Source organism: Cupressus sempervirens, chromosome 9 (assembly GCF_028749045.1).
Source record: "Cupressus sempervirens isolate cs-2001-9-10 chromosome 9, ASM2874904v1, whole genome shotgun sequence".
Lineage (NCBI taxonomy): Eukaryota > Viridiplantae > Streptophyta > Pinopsida > Cupressales > Cupressaceae > Cupressus > Cupressus sempervirens.
This window is the reverse complement of record NC_143126.1, coordinates 305,804,570-305,817,042: the sequence shown is the minus strand read 5'-3', so window position 1 is coordinate 305,817,042 and position 12,473 is coordinate 305,804,570. Positions and strand designations below refer to the sequence as shown.

The window sequence follows — 12,473 nt, the reverse complement described above, 5'->3', positions numbered from 1 at the left end:
TGTTATAATTGGAAGTTGGAAGTCTTTAGTTCTATACTGGCATTGTATTGACATTGTAAATGGTTGCAAGATTGCACTATAACTGTTTGTAGAAATGTCTAGCGGTTGTAGGTTCTCATTGGGATGTGTGGCAAGTGTTTGTCTTAATGTCTATTAGCTGTAATAGTTAATTTCAGTCAAGTATATGTTTGTCAAAGGTCTGAAACATCATAGTACATCATTTTTATAACAACCTTGCATTGATAAGGAGATATTTTCCACAAGAAGTCAAATTATGATATTGCTATCAAGATTCAACTGCGTGATTTTTTGAGTCAAACTGATTGACCCACGTTTCATGAGTAGTAGTTTGTAGAACCCATCTCTCATGAGAATGAATGGAACACTCAACACGCATTTGATCTAGGTGATGCTCACAAATGTGAAGCATCAGGACTTCCTGGGAGGTCACCCATCCTAGTACTACTCCACCTTGAGCGCGCTTAACTACAGAGTTTCCTCCATGGTCAAACCCGCTCTGCTTGCAATCCCATTTGCAAAACCTTCACCAAGTGTTGTGCCTTATGAACCATTCATTAGAAAGCCCCTAAAGCTCATCAATTGATAAGTAGGAGATATTCTCCACAGCAAGTCAAGTTATGATATTGCTATCAGGATTCAACTATGTAATTTTTTGAGTCAAACTTATTGACCTGTATTTCATGAGTAGTGGTTCATAGAGCCCATCTCTCATGAGAATGAATGGAACACTCAACACGCATTGGATTGAGGTGATGCTTGTGTCTAATGCTTGGCTACTATCTACAAACTCCAAAAACCTTGAGGCAACAAAGATAGTAAGTGTTGTTTTTTATGATGGGTTCAACAAAAGTGGAGACAAATTGATCAAGGTAAGTAGCAAACCCAACCATAAACTTTATACAAGATAATCTACTTGTTTTTTCTACAGGTTAATTTTGTAATAATGTAAAAAAAAAAAATCATTTTCTAGGTGATAGAACCTTTGTTAAGGGTTCTTTGTATGGTGGATGGAGAGAGAGAATGCCAATTGGCATTGCTTATGAGGCCATAGATAGGACCAAAGAGGCCATTTCACATTAATATGGCAGAAATTCAACAAAAAAGTAGTCCTTTGGCGCATCATTGAGTGTAGTTGGACAAACCAACTCCACTAATACATGCATTGGCATAGTACTTGAACCCAAGATTCTACTTCTCTGATTTATTAAGGGTTGATGAGGAGGTGACAACAAGTGTTATTACGTGCATTGATAAGATGGCTCTTGACGTGACTTGAGAGACAAGGTTCTTGTTGAGTTGGAGATGAGATTTTATATTTTCTATATCTTATTTATGATCCATGAATTTGAAGTTAAGTCTTTGACAATTCTTATTTATAAATTTGAAAATAATCATTGTTCAAGATCTACAGAAGGGAGACTCTTCTGTTCACAATAAGCAATTAACAGGGAGGAAAAACAACTAGGTAAAACATTTTGTTCAATATTAGAAGAAAAAACTAGAAACTTGATAATGATTGTTAATTTGTTACAAACTTATATTTTTTACTCAATTCTAAATTTCTAATATTTCTAAATTCTTTTTGTAGATTTATGGTGGAAGAATTATGATGTTGGAACACCTAATCTTCAAAAGTCAGCAATTTGTATTTTGTCCTATCTAGGTAGTGCTCTTGGGTGTGAACAAAATTGGAGATTATTTGAGAACATACACACAAAGAAGAGAAATAGGTTGACCTAGAAGAGACCTGGTGATCTTATCTTCATTCTGTACAACCTTTGCCTTTGCACTAGAAAGGTGAAGGGTGTTTCACATGGGTCTGTTGACTTGGACAGAATTGATTGCATACGGCGATTGGACCATCAATGAACAAGATGATGGTGATGATGTTCTCCTTAGTGAAGAAGATCTTGCAGAATTAGAGAAAGGCACAGCAAAAGAAGCAACAGCATCCGGTGATTCGAATGAGATGGAGGATGACAAAGACGAGGACTTTGATGTTGATGAAGAAGAATTAACTCCTCATTTAGATGCCTTGATACCACTAGTTCAAGGCTTGAAAATTTGAGCTATATTAGGAGAGGGAAGAAGAAGATGTAATCTTTAGTTTTCTGTTTTTCAGATTTGGACATATCATTGTATCTAATTCTGTAAACATTTATAAACTTATGTTGCTGTTATACATTTCATAGTGTGCAACTATGATGAAATTTCAAATAATGAATGTTTGAGATTCATATGAAATATATTGTATCAATTATGGCTCTTATGTTCTCTAAATGCATTAATTTTTTTGGCTTTTGTAAATCTACGGTGTTTTTCCTTTGTTGAGTCCTTGTCAAGTTCTTTATTGAGTTTGAGTCCAAGTCCAATTTTTTGGTTTGTCAATTGTGACGTAAGTCTGATTTATTCAACTATGCTACAACATAGGTCATATTCTAATTGCATATTATCACTTCAAGCAACTATAAGAATTGAAAAGAGGCACAATTAATCTCAAATGTTGAAGACAAATGTGATGTCCCCAAACTCAGAACCTACAAATCGATAAAAGATTCAATAAGTTTTAACTAAAGATTTAAACTTACTGGCAATCAAATTATGGGATGTGTTTATTGCTTAGTTACCGAATTCGTGCCCTAGAGGCTAGATCCAGATCTGGATCCATGCTTGGATTCGTCCAGATTCTTCCAAAAAACAAAAACAAAAAAATTTGTTTTTTTTTCAAATTTTTTTTAAATTGTTTTTCCAAATACTTTCTTATATTCATAACAATTTTGATCCATAGATTCATACCAAAATCACAAATTCATACCATTAAATGATTTAGTTTTAGAATAATGTATATTTCTCTCATTTTTTAGTATATATAATGCATATATCTATATATTTATATATACACACAAATCCTCCACAAATCATAATTGGGGAAAAAAATCACAAATCCACGGATCCGATTCACATGCCCAAATCGGATTCGTTTCACGAATTGGTAACTAAGGTTTACTATGAACTCCACTTTCAAAGACTACACAACTACTATAAGTCAAGGACAATAGACACATATGCATAGACAAGGGAATCAATAGATAGCCCAAACATATGCCCAACTGTTATTATCGAGCAACCACTTGGCATCTTATCAACTATTCAATTATGGATGGTGACTATTAATATGAAAGACAGATAAAGACCATAATGCGGGATGATATTTGTTTTATCATCTGTAGTGCCTACCCTTGTTCACATCTTTTCTATACTTATTGTTGCTATTATTATCAGACTATGTAGACTAGTTTTATGTTGATGGTTTAGTGGTGTTGTTTTGACACTATCAGATATTATGATAGGGATTCAGTTGATACATGATGAGATCATTTAGACTTTATATTTCATGTATGTATGATGATCATTACATCGTTTTCAGTTATTAATGATGATTAGTTAGATGGTTTATTATCTCATGTGTTTTATTATGGTTACTTACCCCATACTTGCATGTGTATGCTGTGCGTGTTTTCTTATTATATGGCGTTTCTGATGTGGTTAAGGAAGGGAGTCATAGTCACCTGCTTAGTCGGGATCTACACGATGCACCACTTCCTGCCATTGTCTGTTTAGCTTAGCATTATATATTGTATGTACATGCATGATTTTTTCTGCAGGTTGCAGGTACCGGGTATCGACTTCCCTAAATTGCCAAGATGAGCGTACCCTATTATATTATCTCAATGATAAGAGAAGGGAGATAAATTCTCAAGTCCAAATCCCAAATCTAAAAACCATTTGTCCTAGTGAGTTAGGACAAGTATCAAAGTTGAATACCCACCGAATGTGTCGGATGACATATTTCGTGATTTTTAACCCTTTAGATTTATTTTGTATGATTTGTTCTATGATGGGTTTTCATATTTTATCTCGGAGGTCTATGGTGAATTTTCCATTAATTAAGTCTTAATAAATAGATTTAATTAATTATTTATTTATTTGAGAAAATTAATAAAATATCATGATGTTTGATATTTTGATTGTAATTAATTAATGTGAATTATTGGGGAAAAGGAATTAAATAAAAGAAAACTAGAAATTAAAATTAATAATAATTGTAAAATAATAATAAAGTAAAATAATAAAATAATAATAAAAGTTATAAAAATTAAAATGAAAGTTATAAAATTTAAATAGAAATTATTGGAGTTATAAGCTTGCATGGGAATTAACGCACTTTTCTATGTGTCAACAACACGGGGGTTAGTGCATCAATCAAGCACATGGTGTCTACAACTCTATGACTCATCAAAAAGGTTGGAAAAAGACCCATGCTTAGTTGGTGACACCTTTCAGCGGTTTCAAGAAGCATTCCAAAAGTTTCTTGAGAGCTCTTTATATTCAGGCATTCATAGAAGCTTAGAGAGAGGGTGGAGAGCAATTGGAGCATTGGAGGACTCAAGAACTCTGAAGAAGGGAGCTTGCTTTGCGGGTTTTCTGAGGAAGAGCGAATTAGCATCAGAATCCGGGTAGATTCTTGTGATTTTTCTTATGCTATTTCCGCATCATGCATTCCTGTCTTCTTCGTGTCTTCCATATGTCTTCTGAGGAATTTCATATTTTTATTGTATGCATTTTCAATTTGGGCGATTAAATTTATTTGAGAATTTTTTTATGCATGGATTTAAAAAAAGAGAAAACGGGGCTAGGGTTGAGATTCATAGCCAAAGCCATTAGATTAATTGTTGGAAATTTTGGAGATCAAAGATCTATGGAGGAATTCTAAAAAATTGAAATTGTAATCATAAATTGTCAATTTTCTTATACATACATATATATGTGTGTGTGTGTGTGTGTGTGTGTGTGTGTATGTTCATATATTGTGATATTTTTAATTCTGTATATATTTATATATATTTGTTAAAAAAAAAAAGATTACATACCGTGGGCGAAAATGTTTTAAGAAACGTTAGAACCAAATCGCAAAGTCTGTATGAAAATCGCGTAAGCGATTGTTAAAAATATATATATAAAACGTTGGGCGGGCGAGTACTTCGTACCCCACCCACCGCAGGCCTGCGTGATCGCAGGGTACCTGCGACCACAGTGTACCTGCGGTGTGGCACTTTAATAGCTGCGCGATTTTAAATCGCATTGTGTTATATGTGTTGGTTTTAAATTATATTTGCAACGATTATTTCATATACGATTTGGATATGAATTTCGATTTCGTTTTTTTATAAGTTGCAATGTTATTAATTATTAAATGTTATTATATATATATATATATATATATATATATATATATATATATATATATATGTATATAAGTATATATGTATATATTATTAATTATAAATGATTATTATAAAGTTCTCAATTAATGGATCACTCTTTTAATGAGTAAAATATTGCTATTAAGTTTGTCAATTATGAAGAGATATTAACAATTAATTTAATTAAACTTAGTTTTTAATTAAGATTAATTATTAGAATATATAATCGAAGTTTTTGATTCATTGAGAATGTCAATTTTCAAACTATGTCATATAAATCAATTAGAAAATTGAGTCTGATGGAGAAACTTTTATCTATCAAATGAATACATGGGTTAGATAAAACGTGAAATTTCTCCACTTGATGTTAATTTGGGAATACGTAAACTGAAACTTTTGAATTCAAATTTGAAAACTCGGCAAAACCAAAACATGTGTTTACATTGTGTATTCTTTATGCTATTGTTTTGGGTTTTGGGTTGACTAGTGTTGACCAGTATAGGACGTCTACCAGAGGCTTGGGGGTTATGTGATTGTGATGCCATGATGATGTTTTAATCTCGATCTTTATAACCCAACCATGGTTATGTGATGGAATGCTCTGTGTATTAGTTTTGAATACTGATTGTTATAGTCGAGGTTCTTATTTATGAGACACTTGACTTAACCATTATTTTTGGTCATCGATCAGTTATCCTTGGTTATTTTCTAGTCGCCATGATGGGACTGAAATGTGGATTTATTCCTGATGATGTCATGTTGTGACATGTTTGACTCAACCATTTTTGGAGTCTTCGATCAGTGTGTTTGAGATATATTTTGGTTATTGAGAACCATTGGATACTTTTGATTATCAGTGATGCTTCAGTTGCCAATAGAGAGCTGTTGTGGTCATGATTTTCTATGGATGTTTGCTCATGGAGATTTGATGCTTTATGCATATTTGATGATTTTATTATGGATTATTTTTGTGATTTTAAGATTTATGATTCCATGAGCATTAGGGTAGGACATCTACATGTAGTGACGGGAAGTGGCTTGCAATGGGGGCCGGGGCCCTAAGAGGCTGTCAGGGTAACTCATTGTAAGTTGGATTAATAAGTGATAACATTCACACCTAATACTAACTGAATGAACCTAAAAAGATAAGAGTTTTGGTTCTCGCCCATGCCTTGAGTGCTTGTATAGGCTAGGATGGGAGTAGTGAGAACGCATGGTTGCGATCTTGCATTCCATAGTATGCCTTGTCAGTATGAGAGGATACTAGTGGCCGCATGAGATCAGTATGGACCCGTGGAGTTTAGCTAACTGCCAAGGTAACTTGTACGTGATAAATGCGATGACACTTTCCCGCTTGCATAGTAGGTTCCTACATGTCATTGTGTGCCTCTGGGAAGTAGATGTCAGTTTCGTGATTGGAACCTTTGAGTTAGTATACTTTTAGGATTCCTGGACTATAGAGATTTGTGCTATGTGTTATGGATAGCTTGTTTGGGACTTGAGATTATCTCCTCAGCACGGTGGGAGTGGACCACTTAGGTACCACGTGGTCGGGTGGTAGTGTATTTTCCACTCTTATCATTTGAGATTCATTGAGACATCGTGGCTGATGCGTCCTTCGTGATGGTGGTTATGTATCCTTTCATTGATGATTAGCATATGTTAGATGATGTTATCTTATGCTTATATTTGCATGTTAGATTACTTTCTACATATGATGTTGTATATGTTAGGAGTGACATTCCTACTATGTTAATACTGATGATCTCTTCGGTGATTTGGGATGTTACGCACGGAGGGATGGCTAGGGCCCACGATGGTCTAATGATGCTATTAACGGTTGGGAGAAACCGTGCACTTAGTTTATTTTGTTTGATCTTTATGATGGATGTATATGTCTTCTATGATGATGTATCATGTGATTATCTCTACTTTGATATATCATGGATTGGAATAGGATGATGTACCTTATTCTACATATGTATATTCTTTGAGCTTGTCATACCCTGTGACATGTACAGAGGATGATTGAGCATTTGGAAATGTAATGTTTAAACATTGGACTTATCATTATTATTTCATGTGGATGTTGTATTAGATGGATTCATGTATGTAATTCAACGTTAAGGGATCTTAAAGAATGTAATATGTTATGTATGTTATGTTTACTTTTCAGATAGACATTGCTATTGCTTCCGTTATTGTGAATAAGTTATGTATGGTATTTACTTTCATGTAAAAAAAAAATGTTACCAAACTCAGTGAAACTCTAGGTTAATTCTTTGGATCCCTTGGCGAGGCGTTACATCATCGACTCCATCAATTATCACCATGGCCTTATTATTGTAACCAAACGGTCAAACAATATGATGCGCAAATAGAACAATGATCCTAGTCTTGTTAGGCTTGCATTCACCATTACACTTAATGTCTCATGATTATTATGTTTAGCAATAATCATAATTACTCATAATAATCACAAGTGATTATCATGAGTAAATAACAATTACTTTCCACTCATGCCTATTCATGATTCAAGAGCATATATTTATATCAATTGATTGGCTGTTCTAATGAAGATAAGAAGAATTGATTTTATATAACTTATTTCCCTTTGTGGAATCCACTCTTTAATAAGAGCATGGCAAGTTGTAATAGCAACCATTTGGTAGAATTGCATATTAGAGACGATATCAATAAAGAGAATATATAATTAGATTAATATCAAAGACGGCTCCTATAACAAAGACCATTTCATATATCAAAACCAAATATTAGAGACGAAATATCTCTTTGAGATCATTGGTTATCCTGTAGATCACAATATATATCACAAAGTAGATCAGACACAACCATATAGGATATTGTACATAACATACATTGTTATATCACAAACAGGTATTATTGTATTACAATGGCATTCTTGATTGCAAATGAGCATTTGGAATTACTAGTCATTCATACTTCCATATACATGTATTGAGACATTACATTCATACTTCATTACTGTGGTATTTGGAATTACCAGTCACACATACTATCCATTGTAATTGCATTCACATTTCATTGGCGAAGCATGTAACTACCAGTCATATATGCTTGATAGTTCATTACCATTGTATTTATATTTCACAGTTGTTGCATTCATAATTATAGTAATTCATATACCTGCTGCATTTTCATTGTCAAGTTGAAAAAGCTCCACAAATTCATGTAGTGTCCAAATAACCAGAAAAAGGGGACATTACAATTAGTATCCGAGCATAGAATCCTGCCAGCCTTTGGAGATGGAACAGAGAAATTGGAATAACGATGAGGGTCAAAAATGAGCGAAAATGAAAGACTTAACAATCACTTGGATAAACTCATACAAGGACAAAGAGATATTCAAGAAAAATTGGCTAAGTTTGTGGAATTACTAACCAAGGATGACCACAAAAAACAGGAGGAAACAGAAGAAATGATGAATGTTCAAGATATCATACCCTTAAATATAGACCAAAGCATCCTGCTTGCCTTCCAAAGAAAGAACAACAAGAAATTACTTTAGTTGATCTACAAGATCAAATGCAACAAGAGCCAAAACTAGTAAATGTATATGAGCAATTTTGGCATGCTTGGTTGTATAGCAATCTTCAAAAAGATATCTCTTTAGAGGACTACATTGATCTACAACTAAAATACTCTCCTAACATCTCATGGACTTCAAAGGGAAGATGAACGACATATAGACTATAAGGAACTAGGGATAAATGATTGCAACACAACAATTGCACCATGAGTCTCTCACATCCATGCATCATCGGAGAAAATAGAAGTAGTTACACCAAAGATGGTAAGTGAAATGGAAAACTGGAGGAAGGATAATCCAAGAAATATCATCAAACACCATTAGTGAAAGTAGAGGAAGAAAAGGCTATTGACTCATCATGCATCACAAATAGATCAACAACATGGATTCATGAGGATGATGAGGATAACCTCACATCATTAGAAGGATCACGGACCAAAGATGGCATGGGAGAGATTGAAGTAAGAAATCATAATTCAGAGTATGTAAAATGATTCAAGGATATCTACTCGAACTCTCTTTCATCCCTTGTTGTGAATAAGATGAATGATGTTTCTAGTACAAGTAAATCAAAAGTCACATCACGTATCCTACTTCAACATCTTTAGGGTGAAAAGCGGACTTTATAACATCAAAGTTAAGGAAAGATATGTCACGAAGGCTAGTGAACATGGACAATCAATGCAAGCAAACACATGGTCATATTAGAAGATCACAAGATAAATGAAGAGACAATGTATTACTTAACGAGGAAGCAGATGATGCAGTTTCCGATTTTGAAAAGTTTAATTTTAGAAATAAGGACACTCTTCAATCTATTCATGACCTCCTAATCAAAGTTGAAATAGACAAGACTTTCACTAACCCACTCTTTGAACTAAGTGAAGGTGTTGAATTGAAATCACACCAAGCCAAGGATAAAAACAAATTTTGGGATCCCAGTGCATCTTTAGTCAAGGGAGCAGTAAGAATCAGTTTGAACAATATGATAAGACCTAACATTGTCAAACTTCATGAGATTGCAATTCAGATTTTGTGGCATCTTGAGAAAAGACGCACAGATTTTGACTCTATAGTTGAACAAAGTTCCCTTCCCATCAATGAAAATTGAGATCATGAGTTTTGAACACTTTCGAGTTTGTGATCCAAGAATCATCATGATACTATAAGAATGCTTGTGGGCAAGCGTTTTCCAAGCAGGGAAGACTGTGATGTGCCCAAACTGAGAAACTACAAATCAATAAAAGATTCAAATAAGTTTTAATTTTACAAGAATATATCTCAAGGGAGGGTCAATTTAATCCAAGGAGCCTACTCTCCTGTTTTTGAGTGGGGATCTTGCACCCTTTTCTGATTTTGTTACTAGCTTTCTTGTGAACCTAGCGTATCAAAACCACTATGAAAATTCTATATATCTGGACCGAATACTTTTGTTTTGCAGCACGGTGAGAAAACAGTTATAACTTTGGGTTGCAGTTGAAGACAGTGCTAAGAGGACTCAAGATTGAGAAATGATTAATGTGAACCAAGTGCATGGGGCTGAGGATGTAGAGCAAATGACTTGTGACAGTAGGGTAGGCTTTTAAGATCAAAGGTAGTTACAATTTACTTTTCAATCATATATCTTTTGTATAAAATGTTTTGGTTCTTCTCTATTGCAACTACTAGAAATACTCTTTTTGGATGTATTGTCATATTTTTGTATGTGTCTTTCATCAGACATTTACACCAAACTGTGGATACCACTTTGCTGTTTTCTTAGATGTATATATTGCAATAATAATAGTGGAGCCTAACCATGGAAAGGTTCCTAATAAATTGAATGTGCCTCTATGTAACTTTGATAATAAAATCAAGAAAGATTAAGAACACTTCATTGAATTTCTGAAAAGCAATACAGTGCAACATGCTAAAGGTGTCAAATATAAAAAGATTAAAGTGATAAGGATTCAAAATCAAAGGAGAACCAGGGTTGCAATACATGCCAGGTTGTTGGTGAGCAAACTATTTCTTGTCCTCGGGAAAAATAAAATCTAAAATATCTTAGCATATTTTGTATTTCTTGCAAACTCCTTGCAATCTCGTACTTGAGATAGTTTTGTACATGATCATAAACCAAAAACCAGTTAAAATGCCTTATGTTTAACCCTTACTACTAATTGCAGATACCATTTCAAAAGCTCAAAACTGCCAAGCTTTTATAATTAATCTACTGTACAAATTTCAACTTAAACAATATTATCTACCAATATATGCACTCAATTCGTAGCCATAAATTTCCTCCCACCCCACCTTACCTTTAAAGCCAACTCAACCCTTAAGTAATTTGGTAAATATTTCCTTCCCAACAGACTTCATTTTCCTGAAGATACGTGAAATAGCTCACTCTTGAAGTCTGGCATAAGTTTGATAGCTTCTCCAAATGCACTCTCCGAAAAACACTTCGAGTGCTCAAATCTATGCAAATTGTATACCAGCATTTAAATGTTACACCCAGCAAGGAATACTACGATTCCATATCACTTCAAACGTCCCAAACACCTATTAGTAAAGAATCCAGTTACGCATCTAGTTTTCAGTTAAGCATTTTGATTATTCACACAATCCCTCCTCCATAGAAGACGAATCAACAACATGAACTGAGAATAAACTCTTAAACTCCAAGATCACATCCTCATAGGTTCAAAAAGGCAAATGGTAATTCAGCCAAATGGGATTATATACCGTGAACCAACCATTTAGTATTTTAAGGAGCACATATGAAACACTTAAATGAACTAAGTTGTGATCCAAGAAAATACTATAGTAACTAGAGAAATTTTAAAGACAAGCATTGCTGCAACACTAAAGAACTGGTGATCGTAATTAAATCCGGTTAAGATTTACACATCTTTTTTAACTAAAAAACTATTCTATCACAAATATTCATTCGAACTTTAACAAAAAGGATAGGAAAACTGGTACATTACCCCCAAAAAAATGGAGACACCTGAAAGTAACGAAGGAGGCACCTGGAACTGATAAGATCAGCTGCAGAAGCGCTTAATTGCAAGCATGGATTACCAATAAATTACTGGAGGCATAGTGGGATGAAGATGGCCTACGTCCACTTATTTTCACCACATCCTATTTGAACTACCAAAAATATTATACTAGTACATTTTATTGTTGGAATTATATAAGAGAAACTACATTGCCAAAACAAAAACAGGAGGCACCTCAAAATGATGGGACAGCTGCCAGAGCCCTTAAATTCAAGTATACAATGCGATTTGATAATGGCCTGGGGAATGAAGATGGGTTTACGTTCACTTCAATAGAAAGAGCAATTTTTTAAGAGGATATTCATTGTCTTTGGTTTCAAAGCAGTATTTATGGCTTGTTTGGGCTTGTTTGTCCCTTTCGCTTCATTGTTACATTGGTGGTGGTGTCGTATAGTAGTCAATAACGGGCTCATCGATTGTCGAATTAGAAATCTAAATTAACATAAACTATTTTAAAATATTTAATTATAGATAATCTGCATCTAATTACAGATAATTTTAGAAGAATTATTAGAAATTTGTAATTAAATTATTTCTTAAGAGTTTTTCCACATTGTAAACTTTCATAACAAT

General features: G+C 33.8%; 1 protein-coding gene across 2 annotated transcripts in view; it reads right to left on the bottom strand.

The window, feature by feature from the left end:
- Window positions 1-12,223, bottom strand: part of LOC149538618 (uncharacterized) — a 262,043-nt gene extending 249,820 nt beyond the window's left edge. The window contains exons 1-2 of one of the 2 annotated variants that reach the window (XM_089799930.1): window positions 12,075-12,223; window positions 11,826-11,897 (exon numbers count right to left, since the gene is read on the bottom strand). The gene's annotated coding sequence lies outside the window, so the exon portion shown is untranslated. The remainder of the gene's footprint in view (window positions 1-11,825; window positions 11,898-12,074) is intronic. The other variant, XM_089799931.1, reaches the window with a different exon arrangement.
- Between the last annotated feature and the right edge of the window lie 250 nt (window positions 12,224-12,473).